General features: G+C 36.6%; 1 protein-coding gene and 1 long non-coding RNA gene across 3 annotated transcripts in view; one reads left to right on the forward strand and one right to left on the reverse strand.

Moving 5' to 3' along the window:
• LOC127380059 (uncharacterized) overlaps positions 1-15,323 on the forward strand; it is a 29,872-nt gene extending 14,549 nt beyond the window's left edge. For both annotated transcript variants that reach the window (XR_007888416.1, XR_007888417.1), the window contains one exon: positions 11,323-15,323. This is a non-coding gene — a long non-coding RNA (uncharacterized LOC127380059). The remainder of the gene's footprint in view (positions 1-11,322) is intronic.
• The window catches only part of IL1RAPL1 (interleukin 1 receptor accessory protein like 1), a 703,718-nt gene that overhangs the window by 159,941 nt on the left and 524,269 nt on the right, over positions 1-19,508 (reverse strand). The window lies entirely within an intron of this gene.

A 19,508-nucleotide genomic window follows, 5' to 3' on the forward strand; every position in this document is an offset into this window, starting at 1 on the left:
TCAAAGAAAAACTGTTGGATCATAAACCAAATTTACAGGAAATCCTATGCTTGATTTTTGAATGACCACTGATTAATAGTTGGAAAACAAATATGTGTCAAACTTCTTTTTCATTAGAAACTGTAGGAAAAAATATATCATAAGTGGAGTAAACAATTCTGAAACTGTTTTAAAAAGGAATATCAAACTTCAGAGATATAATTCAGCTGCACACAGATTGATCCTGCTGAAAGAGAAAGTGCCTAAATTCACATTCCACGCCTATCAGATTGGATGTGCATTTAAAACATATTGAACAATTTGTCTTGTGGTGATGAAACAGAGCCATCACAACCAGTAACCCAACTGGAAACTATCCAGAAGACAATAATTTTACATCAATTACCTACTTACTTCCATACTCCTCCTTCTAAGCTGCCACTTTAGCATTAGATGTTTATGGTCACATAATGCATACGTTTGCTCTACAAAGAATTCTGTTGTTTGAAGAGAGCAGCCCCTTCTTATAATTTAACACAGCTAATTAAGAAAAGCTTAATTTAAACTGTACCTCAAAATATCACTACTCTGGATAAAAAAAAAGGAACTGCATCAAAACTAATGAGATTTATGGTAGAAAAAGAATAATTCAAGGATCTACGTTTATGTCTGTCATATCTGCTCTCAAATTCTTCCTTAATGTTCTTGTAATGTTTACAAATAGTCTTAGTTTCGTAGAGGCAGACAGGGCTATGTGGACTTGTCTGCAATTCAGAAAGGAAATTTATTGGCTAGACACCTTCTGCAAGGGCAAAACTTCACAGGCATGGCTGCCTTACCTGGCCAGTCTGAGTTATCTATATTTTAGAACACGTGTTCAACTTTTTATTGAAGTAAAACTTGCTTTCTGAGGATGAAGACCCTCTGATCTTCCTGAAATTTCAAATAATACAATGAGATTAAACCTCTTATGTTTATGAGTTTGACCATTTTTCGAAAATATGTCTGACATGTCCTTGGAAGATGTTGCAAAGGATTAAATAAGGAAACTAATTAATTACTATGCTGGGGTAAAATATCCTTACATATGTGACATAGAAGGAAATCAGAGCATGGAGTTTTCTTGAAGTCCACAATGTTTACTGAACTCACCCCACAGATCAGGAATATCTCCTATCTCTTAACTTGCCTCTAGAAACTAGGAGAATTTCTCATTACTATTTACTTTCCTGCTGATTTTCTGAGCCTAGTTTTCTTTTTGACCTCTCTTCTTTCTGCTGTTTTTAGGCACAGGCAAATTTCCTTGAGGTCAAGGCACCTCCACCAGCGTAGAGATATTAGGTCTGATTGATCATAAAGCTGAACCTTCAGGTACTCCTGAATGTAGTGCCTGGTGCTCCTGCCTGTTCCTCCTGTCCTCAGAGTTGGCCAGTGCTGGGCTATGAAGTACATGTGGTGTGCTTACCTCTCTCACTATTAAATCTCAACATGTAACCAAGTATTGTCAAGTGTTATAATCTTATAGTAATGAACATGGAGAAGATTTTAAATTAGATTAAAACAGTAAGTTTGGTTTTTAGATGCTATGTTAAAGTGTCCACTTCATGAGAGGGCTCTTGAATAAAAAAAAACAAACACTGTCACTGGTAAGTCAACACTTATGAAAAGCTGCCATAGATGGCAATATTTAGGAATTGTAGGTATTAGAAGAATATGAGGAAAAACTATAGCATTTCAGTTGAAAACTGCACTATCTTGGAAAAAAAACTGTCTACATTTTTGGGTTTGGTTGGAGTTTTTTTGTTTGTTTGTTTGTTTTAATAGTGATATCTGTAAAACTGTAGCAAAAGTTTATAACAGGTTGCAAAAAGCTTAACTATGTCTAGCCTGAACCTGCAGTCTTGAAATGCTAATATACACAGTAACTGTCCAGATTAATACTAATATTGAAAACTCTGAGGTTTCTCAGAGCAATTGTGAGCAGAGTAAAACTTAAGTAATGTAATGCACAGACGTTGGGTTTTTTCTTTATTTGTCCTAACATAGTTATAGTCCTACATAATCAGATATATCACTAGAGAAATCACTGCTTTAAAATAATATATATATATATGGCAAGGTTTTTCATAAAAAGGGAGTTATTTATACCTCCCTGAGACTTCTAATAACCTTAAATCTCATTTCTCAGATACAGATTAGTTTTCATTCACAAGGGCATTTAAAATCATATATATCATGCACTGCAGAGCAGCCCTGCAAGAATATTCTGCCTCACTGTGTGAACAAGTCTGGTTATACCCTGAATCAAGCAGTTCAAACTGAGGGCAGATACATATAATTATACTAAAGATACGTGTATGAAGCCACAGGCATATGACCATAAATGAACTGCCTAATGTGACAGTTATGACTGATTGAAGATCAGCTTTTATCTTCTGAAAAGTTCTCATAAATCTTGCCTTGAGAGACAAAAATTCTGCCTCTTCTTTCAGTTTATGCCTTTGTCATTGTCTTCCCCTTAACACATATTAAAAAAAAACCAAGCACCCAACCCTATTGCTTTGGGCATACGAATGAAAACAATTCTTATTTCTCATACCTAATCCTTTCTTGTGAAGTTTTTTTTCAAAATAAAGTTGCAATCCTCAATTTTTTTATGTAAGAATTTTTTCCTAGAGGAAATATGTAATGCATTATGTAGAATATTGGTACTTCCTGTGAGAAAGTGCAGAAGCAGATAACATATTAAATAATAAAAAGGCCATTGTTATGCAAAACTCTCAATGATGCATATTGAGAAAAGAAGAGGTATTGCTAAAATGGACTCTCAGAACATGGGAAGAATATTTCCAAGAATCCTTTTACAATGTTCTAAGTTTCTGAGTTCCCAGTGATTAATGACAGGTTGAATACTGGAAGAGTAGAGCAAATGCAGCCAGATACTGGGGTTTTCATCATCTGCTCTTCTCTAATTGATTCTGATGTGATATTTGTGCTACCCCTATGACTTCAAAGAAGATGTATTTATTGCTCTTTTCTTCCTGTTAGTTTTCTTGAACACACAGTGACATTTCCCAGTGGTCTACAAGGAAAAAGTACAAATAATCAAAAATCTGTCATCACAGATGCTAATGCAGTCTTGAAATAGAAAAGAATCAAACACTATATGCAGTTTGAATTATTGAGTTTAGTATTAGCCTAACATCTAGACAGTATCAGTCTCTTTGTGTGGCAGATTTAGAATTTATCTTTTGATTTTTCAGAGAGGCAAGGAAAGAATAAAGATTTGATCCTGAAAGACTTTTTGTTATAGGGACAGGATTCTGTCCCCCTTCCCAACTCCCCGCACCCAAAAAAAAAAAAAAAAAAAAAAAGACCCAAAATACAAAAAGACAAAGACAAACAAGAATATTAAAGGATCTAAAATAACCAAAGTATTCTTTCTCTCTTGCATAAAGTTCCTCTGTATTACACCATTGTTTCTGTATAAAACTAATCCCTAAAAAAGCAAGGTAATGAGATTTTCTGTGTAGGTTTGTGAAAAGGATGTCATGCTAAAGCCTAGTCTGTCTGCATGGTCTGTTAAATTTTTTCCTCCACTCCCATCTAAGAGACATCAGACCATGTGAAAAGCACCTAGAAAATGTTGAACGAGGTGGTTGCTGCTGTTGTTGCTATGATCAAGCTTGTGATATATTATCTGTGGGTTTAATTAAAATAAAAGCTTATGTTAACAAAAGAATGAAAACACACACCCAGGAGCACCTCCACCAGATGATTCTCTGATGTTTCAGCTTAATGATGAAGCTCACTAGCATTTCATCCAGCAGGAATTCCGACTGTTTTGCCATATTTATATTACTGGCACATAAAAGCTCTCTAGGCCAAAAATAGCAGTTTCTCCTCCTGCCAGGGTGCCATAAGTAGATCCTTTCCATAATCATTTTTACACCTCTGGATGAGGGCACCCATACCTGTTGCTTGTCATATCACAGGGCACTCTTCTAAAACATGCCAATGGGATCTGACGTATTGTGGACTCTCTAACTCTTCCTTCTGCCCTTATAATGACATCCACTAGCAGACAAAATCAGCTCAGGAAAGAAAAGACCACTACAATTGGTATGTTTCAGATGCACTAGGCTTCTGGTTTGAGTTCAGCTTATGTTACTATTTTATCGACACAGAGCTTTCCCTGGAACATTCTCGTCTTTACCACTGTGTGATAACAGGATTAAGCAAACACAGTTCACCTGATTTATACTGTATATTCTGAAATATACAGAGGCCAACTGTATGAAGTTTAGTAAGGTCAAGAGCCAGATCCTGCACTTGGGTCACAACAACCCCATGCAGTGCCATGGACTTGCGGAAGAGTGATTGGAAAGCTGCCCAGCAGAAAAGGACGTGGGGCTGTTGGTTGACAGCCAGCTGAGTATGAGCCAGCCGTGTGCCCAGAAGGCCAAGAGCATCCTGGCCTGCATCAGGAACAGTGTGGCCAGTAGGACTAGAGATCATGACCCTATACTCAGCACTGGTGAGACCACACCTCAGATACCATCCTCAGTTTTGGACCCCTTGCTGCAAGAAGGACATTGAGGTGGTAGAGCATGCCCAGAGAAGAGCAATCACGCTGGTGAAGGTCTAGAGAACAAGTCCTATGAGGATAGGCTAAGGGAACTGGAATTGTTTAGCTTGGACAAGAGGAGGCTGAGGGGAGACCTGGTTATTCTCTGCAACTACCTGAAAGTAGGTTGTATGGAGGTGGGAGTTGGCCTCTTCTCCCAAGTGAGTAACACTAGGACTAGAGGAAATGGCCTTAAGTTGCACAAGGGGAGGTTTAGACTATATATGAGGAATAATTTATTTAACAAAATAGCAGTCAGGCACTGGAGCAGGCTTCCCAGGGGTTGTTTTGTTTTCTTTTGTTTTCCCTAGGTGGATGGTTGTACTCATTGATCTTAGAGGTCTTCCAACTGCAACAATTCTCTGTGATTATGTGAAATTTCTGTTACTGCTTCTATGTCAAGGCAAATGAAAAAAAAAAATATGAGAGGGTGGTTCTTAGCACTTTTTAAGTCTGGAAGCCCATACTGCAGTAGCCCTACAACAGGGCTACTGGAATAGATTAAATATTCATGAAGCAAAACAGAGAGTTATATAAATAATGAGTTTTAGAAAAGCAAGTAAGAAAAGTCAGACTCATACATTTTGCATCAAGCAAGCACTCTGCAACACAATTAAAATTCCTCTGCATATCATTCTGAATTGCCTTCTCATACTATTCCCTTAATCTACTATCTTCCCTTTTTTTCTCTAGGTTAAAATACAGAAAATATAGTGAGGGCAGGGGGAGGGACGTGACATAAGGTTATGTGCTCTGTGACTAGGCTAAACAAACATTTCCTTAATAATTAGTCTATTGCTCTTACTGGATGACTTCTAGAAAATCTCATTTATATTGTCCAATTAATTAGAGGTACATAAATTTTCTTCTTCAGCCTCACTTTCATCTTTGACAGTTGAATTTTAGTATTCACTGTTACTTCTCTTCCTCAGTCTTTTCAGAAACATTAAAATTAGAATAATCTGCCCTAACTCTCAAAAAAGGAGAGAATAATTCTCCTAAATACTGTAGCTCATGACCTTTGAACACAAATTCTAGATACTCTATGTTTTGCGGGGTTTTTTTCATAATTAAATCTTTCTGCTGATGATGCTGACATTTCAGAATTAAATTTCTCAGCCTCTGAGGAAGCTTTGTAAAGGCAATAGAACCCTATGCACCCTGACCGCTTCAACTCTTCTGAAGAGTTGACATTTAGAGAACTTTTTACATATTGCATAGTGTTTCCTCTTCCAGGATTTTTACTCAACCTTTTAATTCTGTTGTGCTATTTTAAAATAATTTTATTTAAAAGATGACCTGCTCTCATTCTCTCTGTTCTGGTTCTGTTGTAGACCTCTACACCTCTTCCATTTGTTCTCCAAGTCTTTTCAGTGATTTAGTCTTCCAAACCTTTTGTTGATCTGCTAGAAATTTGGACATATTTTCATTTCTTGTGGCCCAAAAATTAAGTGACAAAAATCTGTAATTTGTACTTTTGTGAACAATGTAAAGTCTCTTTTTGCTTTTTGTATGTTTATTTGAGTGCACATTAACTTTTCTGTCCTCTCAGGCAGCTAGGTTTGATCTGCTCCATTCAAGCAGGTGTGGTTTTTTTTGTTTTCAAGTTGAGAGATTTTGAACTGCAAGAGAGCAAATGTCACTCCCATCTTCAAGAAAGGCAAGAAGGAGGATCTTGGGGACATAGGTTTGCCAGTCTCACCTTGAATCCTAAGGTGATGGAACAAATAGACCTGTAAACTGCTTCCAAACACATGAAGGACATGATGATGACTAGCATGGGTTTACAAAGGGCAAATTACACCTAACCAAGCTGATGACATGAGTAGTGAGATAACTGGCTCAGTGGACCCAAGGAGAGAAGTTGATGCTGTTTATCTTGACTTTAGCAAGCCTTTTGACACTGACTCACATAACATGCTCACTGATAAACTTAGGAAGTATGGACTAAGTAGGTGAACAGTGAGGTGTGTTGAAAACTGGATGTAATGCTGGACTCAGAGTGTTGCAACCAGCAGCACAAAGTCCAGCTGGAGGACTGTCACCAGCAGTGTACCTTAGGGGTCACTGCTGGGGCCACAGTGTTTAACTTCTTCATTACTGACCTGGATGACAGAACACAAAGCTGGGAAGAGTGGTTGATGAACCAGATGGTTGTTCTGCCACTCACAGGTGTTATGCCACTCAGAGGGACCTTGACAGGCCTGAGAAATGGTCTGGCAGGAGCCTCATGAAGTCCAACAAGGAGAAATGTGAAGTCCTGTCTCTGGGGAGGAACAAACCTAGGCTCCAGTATAGGCTGGGAGCTGACTAGATGAAAATGAGATTAGTAGAGAAAGATCTTGGGTCCTTCTCTAAAAAGAAAGGTCCTTTTCTTCATAAATATTAAGAACAAGTTAGATATCAGGCAAATCACACCTGACCAGTTTGGTTGCTTTCTACAATGAGGCTACAGAGATGGTGGATAATGGCAGAGCAACTGACATAATCTAGCTGGATTTGTGCAAGGCATTTGACACTGTCCCATATGACATCCTGGTCTCAAAACTGACAAGGCATGGATTTGACAGATGGACCACTTGGTGGATAAGAAATTGGCTGGATGGCTGCACCCAGAGAGTTGTGGTCAATGGCTCGATGTCCAAATAGAGGCAGGTGATTAGTGGTGTCCCTCAGGGGTCAGTATTGGGACCAGTGCTGTTTAACATCTTTGTTGGAGACATGGACAGTGGGATTGAGTAGACAGCATGGACAGCAAGGTTGCTGATGATACCAAGCTTTGTGGAGTAGTTGACATCCTAGAGGGAAGGGATGCCGTCTAGAGGGTCCTTGACAGGCTGGAGAGGTGGGCCAGTGCCAACCTCATGAAGTTCAACAGAGCTAAGTGCAAGGTCCTGCACCTGGGTCAGCACAACCCCAGGCACAAATACAGGCTGGGGGGAGAATGGCTGGAGAGCAGTCCTGAGGAGAAGGACTTGGAGGTTGTAGTAGATGAGAAGCTCAACATGAGCCACCAGTGTGTGCTGGAGCCCAGAGAGCCAACTGCATCCTGGGCTGCATCAAAAGAAGTGTGGCCAGCAGGGCCAGGGAGGTGATTCTGCCCCTCTACTCTGCTCTGGTCAGACCACACCTGGAATACTGCGTACAGTTCTGGTGTCCTCTGCACAAGAAAGATATAGACCTGTCGGAGGGGGTCCAGAGAAGGGTCACCAAGATGATCAGAGGGTTGGAGCACCTCTGCTATGAAGACAGGTTGAGAGATTTGCAGCTGTTCAGCCTGAAGAAGAAAAGGCTCCAGAGAGACCTTATAGCGGCCTTCCAGTACTTGAAGGGCGCCTACAGGAAAGCTGGGGAGGGACTTTTCATCAGAGACATAGTGATAGGACAAGAGGGAGTGGTTTTAAACTGAAAGAGGGGAGATTTAGGTCTCCACCTACTTTTCTATTTTTAGCAAACATTTGCACTTAAAACCAGATTTTAAAAGTATACAGAATTCCCAAGGTGTCCTAAGTAGTTAGTGTCTATGCGCCAAATGGGATGGGGGTGGAGTGGGGGACGTGCCATGCAAATAGCACTGTACAACTCTACAGTTTATCATACAGATATTCTGCCTGATTCTATGCTGTGTGTACAGACTCTTACATTATAACAGCAGACATCCTGGTACAGGGTACGGTTTCCATTATCTCTATACAAAAGTTGTCTGAATTCTAAGCCCTGAAGTTTTAGTTCCGTATCTCTTGTGTATTGTAACATGGTAGGAAACCAAGGTCTATCACAGAATATTAAAAACAAAAAAGTTACAAAGTTCCTGTAAGGGGAGGGAGAGGAATGTGCCTGAGAACAATAATATCTGGCACTTACTGTCCATTTAATGTACCAAGCTTTAAATAAAGCTCACATACAAACCCAGGATGGCAGATGTTATATTAGCACACATCATGCAGTTACTTGGCAACAAACAGAAATTAGACAAGATTACATTTGGTCTGCAAGAATGTTACCAGAACTTGTGGTTACACAACCATAAAAATGTGCATATATATTGATATATTAAAATGTACGTAAAACAAGCTGCAAAGTAAAAAAATCTTCTTGAAAATAGTACTCTTATTACATTATTTAAAAAAAAAACAAACAAAAAAAACCACCACACACACCACCTTTTAATTACAAACAATTTGATAAAAAGCATCATTGAAGGCAAACAACGTAGATCACATTGGATTGCTTCTTTTTCAGATACTATTCTTAGGAAATTATGGCAGACTCCTATCTCTTTTGTTGACTTTTTTAAAAGGAAACTTCTCTTATATTGCTTTGGAAACAGAAAACAATGATTGGTCAAAGTTCATTTTCTGCATTAAGGAAATTAATGCTTATAAAAGCATCTGCACATCAATTTTCTTTGGCCAGAAACACATAGGTTTTCTTTGGCCAAAAAGTTATGCCATCCTATTTCTTTGCAGAATCTGTACCATAGGAAATTTAAAATAATTGTCTTGGTTGCTATCAGTCCATTCTTTTCATAATCAAATATCTTAGGCCACAGGAAGTGGAACTGAAAGACTTGCCCTTAGTTTTCCCTGAACTTGTTATTTCTTCTAAACATAACGAGGAATTTGTAATGGAATGTACAAATTGTTTACACAGAAAAGTAAGGGTTATTCAGGAATTTTCTAATTCTGAAATTTTCAGTAGAAATGCCTAGCTTTCATCACAGAAGTATCTAAAAAAAACCAAAACAGCCCATGACACATTATTTTGGGGCTTCTGGAGTGAAAATAAAAGTGTTCATTTTGGATAAAAACATTTAGAGTAAGGTATCCTTATTATTATTCTTTGTCCACCTAGGTTTCTGATTCTTGGTTCCTGTGGTACAAGCACTTCACATTTCACAATATTTTGGTTTGAATCAAGGCTGAAATACTACAAGCTCAGATTTCAGCTGAGGAACTAGGTTTCTATTTTAGAATTTCCTAATCTTTCTTGAAGTTTGTCTACAATGCACTATTCAGTGTTGTACAGAGCTCTTCGAACCTGATTAGAAAGAACATGTTAGGACACCATTGTCTCTGGATTATAACAGTCTGTTTCAGAAATTCAATAATCTGTGATGGTGAGCAAGGGAAAAGTGGCCTGTTAAGAAATCTGTACTGCTTTTAGTGTGTGAACTAACTTAGTGCCACTGTACAACATACCTCACTACAGAATATCATTAATGATGTAGGAGCTTCCATCCAGTTTTCTGAAATGGTATAAATTCTTAAGAGACTAAGTGTCATGTCAGTTCTCAAAACCACATGACTAAATATAGACCCCATTTGTTTAATTCTAAGCTTTTGTAAATCCCACTTGATACCATAATCCTTGTATAAATCTAGGAGGGAGAATCTAAAACCCTAGAAAGTGACTTGCCTGAAAAGCTTTATTTGGCTGAAACCCACAGTTTCCAGCAAATAAGACTGTTTCCCAATGGATAAGGAATTTTTAATACAGGGTCCGTGTAAAAAGTATCAGTGTAACTCATTTTGCATACAGATATTCATTGCTTCTGGTTTATATGGTTGACTTGCTTTACATGTTCAGAGAAGTGTATAACCTGCCAGGCTGGAGAAATCAGAAAAAGATGTTGTCACTTCAGCCCCAAGATACTAAACAAAAACCTATTTAGAACCTACAATTATACTATTGTAGTGACCTCATAACAATTAAAGTTGTTTTCACAACTGGAAAATAAAGCAAGAAAAATACTGTAACAGAAATATTGCAGCTTTTACAGATGCCAAACACAATTATAGACAGAACAGGAAAGCTTCATTACAATGAGAAAATCCTCATTCTTATGTTGATTGGAAGATTTGTCCTTGGAAATATTTCATCCTTGTGGCTTCTGGGGTCAGTTTTGATAGCAAGGAACATATTTTCATCCCACAAACAGCAGTGGGAAGAAGTTATTACATTACACGGCTCTGGTTCCTTTAAGCAGAGAAAGAAGGTAAATAAAAGTTATTATCCAGCAGTAGTAGCCATATCTTTGCTCTGTAGTATACCAGCTAGGAATGGTGTTCCCAAAAGACTGGCATGCCTGTTTAATACTCTTAAACTCTCAGTAATCAAACACGTGCTATGTTACTATTATTATTTAGGCAGTAAACATTAAGACACAATGCCCCTAGACAGGACAGCAAGCTACTAAACTGGAGGAAGAGAAGTGGATCTTCTGAGTCAAATGAACAACAGATGGTACCTTCTGCTCCTACATTACATTCCAAGACGTAAAAAAAACTCAGAAAGAAGTAATACAGCCAACAAAACCACAAAGTCTATCCTCCATACTTCTTCTTATCCTTCGTATAAACACTAGTTTATTTAGGTAAACACTAGTTTAAGAATGATTTTACAAATGTTTTATATTTATAGTAACTATGAGTAACTTCTACATATTAACAAGGGTGAGGTTTGAGAAACAAGCATCTTAAGGGTGTAAATTTTTATTACTAAAATATGCAGACAGACACCTAGATGGATTTCCACATCTCTGGATACCACATTCCCACTGAAAGCCCCAGGTACAGGGTACTTAGGAAAAGCAGGCACTCTGTAGCATGTACGAAAGGTCAGGATACATATAAAAATTGTAAAGACTGTTCTACTTTATTTCTGATTAATTTATATCTCAGTTATGCATATTCACAATTTTTGTTTTCTTCCAGGTAACTACTGCCACAGAGGATCCTGAAATCATCACCACTTCCAGAAGTTTAATTTACCTGTAACACTTGTTGCTGGCAAATACGGAAGTTTTCTCCTCTATTGTGCTCAGCTGGTTTAGTTTTTAATGTTACAAATGGGCTTCACTAGGTCTTCAAAAGCTATCACAGGCCCTTCTCATGACTGATTCATAATATATAACCCTAGGAAGAAACACTAAAAGTATCAGATCAGTGCCAAAAGTAAATAATGACACTCCTTTTCAAATCAGTTAAAAAAGGAAAAGGTAACTAACATATTTTTAGCAGTTTGAGAAATACCTAGCTTACAGTGTTCCTCTGCTTCTTTCCTCTGTGCTCAGCTTCCCTATTTGTCTACAAACTCAGTTATAGCCTCATTATAATTGTTTAGAGCTGGTCACTGGGGAAGACACAATAAATGGAAATTTAACAAGGAATGGTACCTCAGCTAGGCTGGTGACAAGCTTAATAGGCTGTAGCATGCTAACTTGAATTAGTCATCAAATGGACTAACCACAATTTGCAAGTGTAGAGACTGCCACAAAGGAAGCTCAAAAAAAAGCAAGAAAGCACTGCAGATAAAAGGATAGTTGAGGGTACTTTCTCTATTAGGAATATGTATAATTTTCAAGCATACTCAGTGACAGAGGAGAACGAGAGAGGAAACCAAATCACTTCCAAATTTACTTTGCATAAGGAAAAGTGGAGGAAAACATTACAACATCACATATTTTTACTGAAATTAGCTGCTTTGTGTGTAAATGCAAAGCTTCAAATTTTACATCATTTGAAACATTGTCCCCTAGAATTACTTTGTTACTTATTTTGCTATAACTGAACTTATCAAGTGTTTGTGGGGTCCCAAACTGATTTAATATGTATATATTTATCCTCTTTGTGTATCTCAAAAATATTCATTTATATGCTACAAGTTAAACATTGTTCAGCCTGACTCACTTCTGATAGATTTGATATGGATGTATTTCCTTTTTGACAACAACAGAAAAACAACAAAAGAAACAAAGAAAATAACGTACAAAGCCAGATATGTTATTCAGTGTTACCATTCTCAGAGTACTACTAGATTTAAAATACAAGGTGGATTCAAGCTGTCAGAAATCAATAAGCAAGAAACTGGAAAAAAAATATTGTGGTGTGGAAAAACCCTTAAGAGCTATGCCATAGTCTTTTTCCTGTGGAAAACGTATACCAGGAAGCAATATGGAAGGCAAAAGAAGTCACAGTGAATGTGTGTCCATTGATGTATGTAAATCTCTTCTGCTCCTCCCCCTTCTTTTTTAAAGGGAAAGGTGAGAAAGAAGGAGATTTAGTTTTAATACATACTTCAAACCACACCTTGTAGACCCGAGTACCAAAAATGCACTGCAATAAAGATAAAACAAAAAAGTATATACCAAACCATACTAGAAAATTATCATGTGCAACATTACTCAGATTTTAAAATACATTTCACAAATATGTAAAGATATTTAAAGCAGGCTGAAACAGCGAGTATTATGAAAGATTTGTAATTTTTTAAAGCATTTTGTGCTTTATTTATGTATTAATCAGGATGCCTCCTCAATATGTGGATATTTCAAAAAGATTTTCTAAGGGTGTACTCATTGTGTGAAAGATCAGAATTACAGAATCGTTGAGGTCAGAAAGGACTTCGACCTGGAAATCATTTAGTCCAAAACACCTGCTCAAAAGCAGGGTAAAATAATGAACACATGTTCAAGAGACTTTAAAGAAATAATCTTTGTTGTACTAATACATTTTTAATTTCCTAATAATCATGCTGTGTATTCTCTAGTAAAAAAGGGAGGCCATTTTGTTCCCATACATCTCTCCTTGGCCCAAAACAATACCCTCACACTGGAGTTCTAACACAAGAACTCCCATGACAATAAGGCTCTTTCCGAGTTTTCTAAAACAAGTTTTTGATTGCTAAACTTTTTACAAAGAAAACAAGTGCCAATTTCTCTTCCAAGTGTTATCATTTTCTGAAAAAACAGTCTTACTAAAAGCTGTTTGTAGATGATAGCCAAATTATTATATGCTGAGCACGGGTAGCAGACTTAGGAAATTCTAAAATATGTTTTTAATCTCAAGAATTATCTCATTCAACAGACTCCCTTAATTTTATAAATCAACATCAAGAAAAGGTATGTTGAAGTTAAGAACAATATTCTGAGATATTTGCTCACGTGTTAGCTTTTTTTTATTGTAAATGCACCTTAAGGTGCAGTTATTAAAATGCATTCACCTCATCAGAGTGGGTTTTGATAACCCCCCTAGGCAACCTATTCCAGTACCTTACTACCCTCATAGTGAACAATTTCTTCCTGATGTCTAACCTAAATCTCCCCTCTTTCAGTTTAAAACCATTACCCCTTGTCCTATCACTGCCCTCTCTGATGAAAAGCCCCTCCCCAGCTTTCCTGTAGGCCCCCTTCAGTTACTGAAAGGCCGCTATAAGGCCTCCCTGGAGCCTTCTCTTTTCCAAGCTGAACAGCCCTAACTCTCTCAACCTGTCTTCATGGCAGAGGTGCTCCAGCCATTTAATCATCCTCATGGCCTTTCTCTTGACCCTCTCCAACAGGTCTATATCTTTTCCATGCTGAGGGTACCAGAGCTGTACACGGTATTCCACGGTATTCCAGGTGTGGTCTCACAAGAGCAGAGTAGGATGTAACGCAATTAGTCACTTTAACATTTGCTGCCAGCAAGTTGTCAAACAGCATTTGGAGAGAGAGGAAGGGGAGCAGTGTATAAATTGATACAATTTTAAAATTAGATTTTTATGAGGATAATTATTATATAAGCATCATGTATCTCAAGAAAGAAACTGAATGGAAATGGAAACCAAGCTGGCTCCTGTTTGAGAAATGTGCAGAAATGACAATGCATAAAGTTCCTGGTTTACATGGTGAATTAACCACAATAAACCTATCAAAGACTTTTGATATACAAAGTCTACGTGTGGAGAAAAAAAAACAACCCTACATACAACTATAAAATTGTATAAAACAGATGAAGCTTCGCTACTAGAGTAAATAATGATTCTTTACAATAGGTTTTGCCAACTGTGTAGTAAATTACAAGCTTCTTAGGAGATAGTTTCATTGCTTGAGTTTTTCCCTTTTGATTTGTGAAAAAAAAGCCAAATACAATGCATAATTTAAAGATATCATTACAAGCTGCTCATAAAAAGTGCTGTGATACAGATGTACTGAAAAAGTATGGTTTCTCACTTGTTAATGACACACTGTGAAATGTAACAGAGTCTTGTGTTTAAACAAGCCATAGTATACCAAGACAAAGTACAGATATTTTGAATGACAAAGTATCTTAAATATACTAATAACCAGAATATAATAAAGATAACACAATTAGAGTATTTATAAATCAAATGGAAAAATGGAATCTACAACTTACTGAATTAAAAATCTGTTATCTTGAATAGCCTGTCACACATGGTCACCTGTTTTAAATATTTTAAAGACATTGTTTCATCTGTTTCACCTCCTCATTCACCTTTGTTTCCCTGTTTTAATTTAAAGAGACACTTTAGGAAGAAGACCTTAGGAAAAAAAGAAAAAAAAAAAAAAAAGGCAATACTTTTAGTGCCAATGCTAGAAGCATTCCTTCCCTGGAGTGGTGGGGAAGCAAAGACCAGAAATCATAGTAAGGAAATATATAGGCACACACACCAGCTATTAATCAGACATTTTAAGGGAGGGATGTCACAAATGGGTCACTGTCAGGTTCTGAAAGGTGGTTAAATACGGTTTCTATAATTAAAGTGACTTTCTATCATTGGCCACGGGTTTTGAAATGCAGTCATTACATTCATAGGACTTTTCAGTCACAAAGGTGAACAGGAAACTCTGACAATTCTTTTCATTGCATTATATATATAAGCATGCATATATGTATATATATGTTTTTATATTAAAAAAAGACATTTGCAAAGGAAGATTTCTGCATCTCAACCCATTTTCTGAACAACTGAGGATCAGAGAGATTTCTGAGCACTTGAACTGCTCTGGATTAAGTCCCAAACAAGGGTTAGTCCAAACTTGTGACCTTGTGAAAGACAGAAAAGAAGTTTAAAAAATAGGACTTTTCCTTCCAAGGAAGATTATAGAATTAAGGTTGGCATATCTGGCACAAGGTTCCTTCAACACACATCTCTTTCCAAATTTTCCTCTATATGTCACCATCCCTTGGAATGAACATGCTCCTAAAGTGTAAGACTTCTTGTAGAGGAAAGAACATTCCCTCTCTTGTAATTCTGAAATATCATAATATATGAATCAGAAGTAAACAGAGCAACAAAACCACTCACGCCTCTAACAGCCTGAAATCATAAATGCTGAAAGTATTATGTGCTTTGAATCATCACAGAGAATTTTACCAGGAATCTGAAAAAGATTATTCAAATATTAAACATGCCATTATTTCACTGAAGATGGCCTCAAGTAAAAACACACCATACCTCTGTTCTATAATCTTAAAATGACATCAGCTGCCAAATGCTTCTGATGCCCCCAGTTACAACTTAATTAATGCTAAGCCAACGAAACTTAGCTTTCTTCTGTACTGCCTAAACTACAGCTAAATATTATGAAACTGATAGTGATTAAATAAACCTGTCAGGAACAACTTAGGCTTTTTAAATCTGGTGAGCTGTTTGCAGCTGAGAACTAGAAACTAACAGGCTGAGGTGCACCTTGCTCCCAACAGTGCCGGGAGGGTAAGCTTCTAGACCGGCAACCATTTGAGGGTTCACTCCCCACAAACCATCTGTCACCCTATATAAAAAGGACTTAAATATGCTCTGGGCTAAGGAAGCTTGTTCCAAGTTTTATAGGTTTTCAGTTTTGAAAACTTTACATGGTGCAATACATGTCTGGTGGCAGAAGCTGTACCCATGGTGTCTGTCCTAAGTCTCACAGTCCTTTCTGCCCAGGAACTGGTGGCTGTACACCTGCATATGAAAAGCTGCCTCTTCAGCTTTGAGCAGGTCTGCCTGAAGATGCAGGACCTTGAAGAGTCCTGTTGACCAGGCTGGTCTCAGTTCCTGTCTTAGAAGATTGATTTTTTAATGGCACTCACACTGTATTAAACTTTGTAAAAGTTAAACAGATGACCTTGAGTAGTTTGAATTTGATGATGTATTGTTCAGATCATTACGTCCTCATAGAAAAGGCAGAGAGCATTATCTTGTCATTCATTCATTCATTCATCAACAGGATAAGACAGAGACATTAGTAAATACGTTGGATAAAATTTCCTTCATTTTAATTGCTTTCAAATTTGCTGCCATATTCTAGACAGATCACATTCATTTAATTGGCTAATTAGATGCAAGCAACCTTTGATCTCTGCTAAAGATTATACATTTAGAATGATTAAGAATATCCAAAAGAAAAGCATGACTTTTTATCAAATTTTGTCGAGACTGGATTTCTACAGTTGTAACATTACTATATTCTATTTTAAGGTTCCACTTATAACCGTTGCCGTGGTAACCAAAAAAGCTTTAGAGAGCTTATAAGAGTTCTCATATGAGAATTTAATAATGATGACTTTATATTTTTTTTCCAAAAAGACAATTAGCTTGAAGTAAATGTGTTTTATGAATCTTTATATATTTATAAATACATTAAAATATGAAAGTGTCCTGCAAAATTAATTACTTCAATGTATTTATTGCTAAAGTAGGCAGCTAGGTAAACTTTTCCTTGCAAGAAAACTAGATTTGCTCATTTAGTCTAATAGGAAGGTACTTATATTTAGCTGAAAGCTATCTTCCACCATTGGTCACGGGCAGTTAATAGTACATTGCATTATACAGTGATATTTGACTTAAATGCTTGCAGTGTTTGTCAGCAATTGTATAAGCAGACTGCTTTTTTTTTTTTAGGTTATAAAAAATTTAGGCATGCAGTATCAAACCAAACTGGATGAAAGCATATGTCTTTGCTGCTTAATGCGACTCCAGCTGGGAATAAGAAAGCTTCAATAATTTGATTAAAAAGTTGCCTAGCTCTATAAATAATTAATTATTTAACATTTCCTATTGGAGCCATTTCAGACTCAGCTATGACAAATAAAAAAAACTAGAGTCGTTCCAACCTCTGTTTAACTTCAGAAACCATGGATATATAATTTTGAAAATTATTTTCTTCTCCATGAGTTGTTCTAATGTGTGTTCCAGACTTCACAAAGCTATTTTAAAAAAATAAATAAATCAGCAAACTAACATATAAATACAAATATATAAATTAATATTTTCACTAAGACCAACCTTGCATTTGATATCTACCATGTTTACAGCTGTAATAATGCAACTCCTGTAAAGTATGTGGAATACATTGCATGCATTATATTTATACCCTATTCAGCATTATCTGTTCTTATAATCTATACATTCCTAAATGTGATACATTCAGTTTCAAAAATTGTCAGCATCAAGGTGTAACAATTTATATTAAAGCTCAAATCAATACAAAAAAAATTCAGTGTCATAGAGTGGTTATAGATTATCTCATCAAGTACTCACAAAATGCATTGCTATTATGCATAGGTAAACAAATTGAATGAAACAAAATATGGAATTCCCCTTCAATGATCAACCAATGTTCTAAACGCTTGAATAGAATTTAAAATAATTAAAAATTCCTCTCATACTTTCAGTCCTTTTATGTTCTGCTTCTTCTTCCAGTCTAAGTGAAGGGAATTTTTTTCTTGAAGGATTTCCACACCCATGATGCAAAAGTGGTGGTTTGGTTAATATTTAAATGCCTATTGAAACAGAAAGATACCCCAACTCTGTGAGGAGTACCCTAGCAATAATTTCTAGATATGCAATAACTTACAGCATGCAGATAAACACAGACACTTAATATTTTTATTTTTTTCTAAAGTGAACACTGTCAGTTAACAGTATGAAAAAGAGTTGATACAGGGGAAAATCATTTAACTGCTCTGTTCCTGCACTTATTCATGTAAGTTAAAAATAAGAGCTATTTCAGAATGTGGTTTTGATGACTTCAGATAAACACTTGAACATTCATGCTCAAAAATGAAATGGTAAAAAGTATAATTAAATGCTTTACAAAATTATGACTCATTTAAAGAGTAATAAGTTGAAATCACACCATCATGCATGGCAAGCACACATAAACATTTCCTGCATTTTGCTTATATAAAAAAACTATTGCTGTGTAGCATTAAGAGTCTAATATAAATGAGCTCCTTGCATATTCATTAACTATCATACATGCAAGTGGAAATGAGAAGCATTTAAAAACATTATCATCTACCATTTTCTATGAGAAACCTACAGAGATTTCCCTCCAAAGTAGATATAGAGGATAAAATGGTTCTTTGCCTCATGACCTCCAGTAAAAATCTCCCACCTACCAAATAACGATTGTCAATAAAACTTTGGCCCATCTCAGAACTCAGTTTTCTGGGGATTGTCTTCACATTGAACAAGATGGACAGAACTTTTTCTTTCTGACCTTGCCTCCTCCTTTTATCTTGTATGCATCTGACTTTGCAAGAAAGCGTAGAGGTTAATATGGATGATGTCAGTGTTTAGGGCCTCTTTTTGGGTGTATGAACACCTGAGTTAGCCACTCAAATCAGCTGTATTCTGACAGAATTGTCATTGCATAGACAAAGTCACTAAAACACTTTCTTTTCAATACCTCTGCTAAACAGAAATGAAACATAACTCTAAAGATATGTTCTGTCTCAGGTAATTCAAATTATAGGTCCACAAATGGGCTAACTGAGAAAGGCAGACAAACGAAAGGTGAGGGAAAAGAAAAGCAGACAGAAGCCAAGCTTTCTTTAATTTGGTGAGTTGTTACATATACACAATCAAACAAACAAGCAAAAGACAACTTTTTTTCCAGAAATGGCTGGAAATGGAAGCAATAGTATTTACCAGTGTATATGTTGTTACATCAATATATGTTTATCTTGTGCCAAAAAGAAAAACATGGCTAAGTGGCTCAACACCCTCTCATTATGTTTATGTAGTGCTGCTCTTTGTAAGTACTCTGCTAATTAGCTAATGATTCTGAATTATTTTTAAGTGTTATGAAAGAGCCAATTCCAGTATAGTTTAATTATTATATTATGGA

The sequence above is a fragment of the Apus apus genome, chromosome 1 (assembly GCF_020740795.1).
Source record: "Apus apus isolate bApuApu2 chromosome 1, bApuApu2.pri.cur, whole genome shotgun sequence".
In the NCBI taxonomy this organism is placed as follows: Eukaryota; Metazoa; Chordata; class Aves; order Apodiformes; family Apodidae; genus Apus; species Apus apus.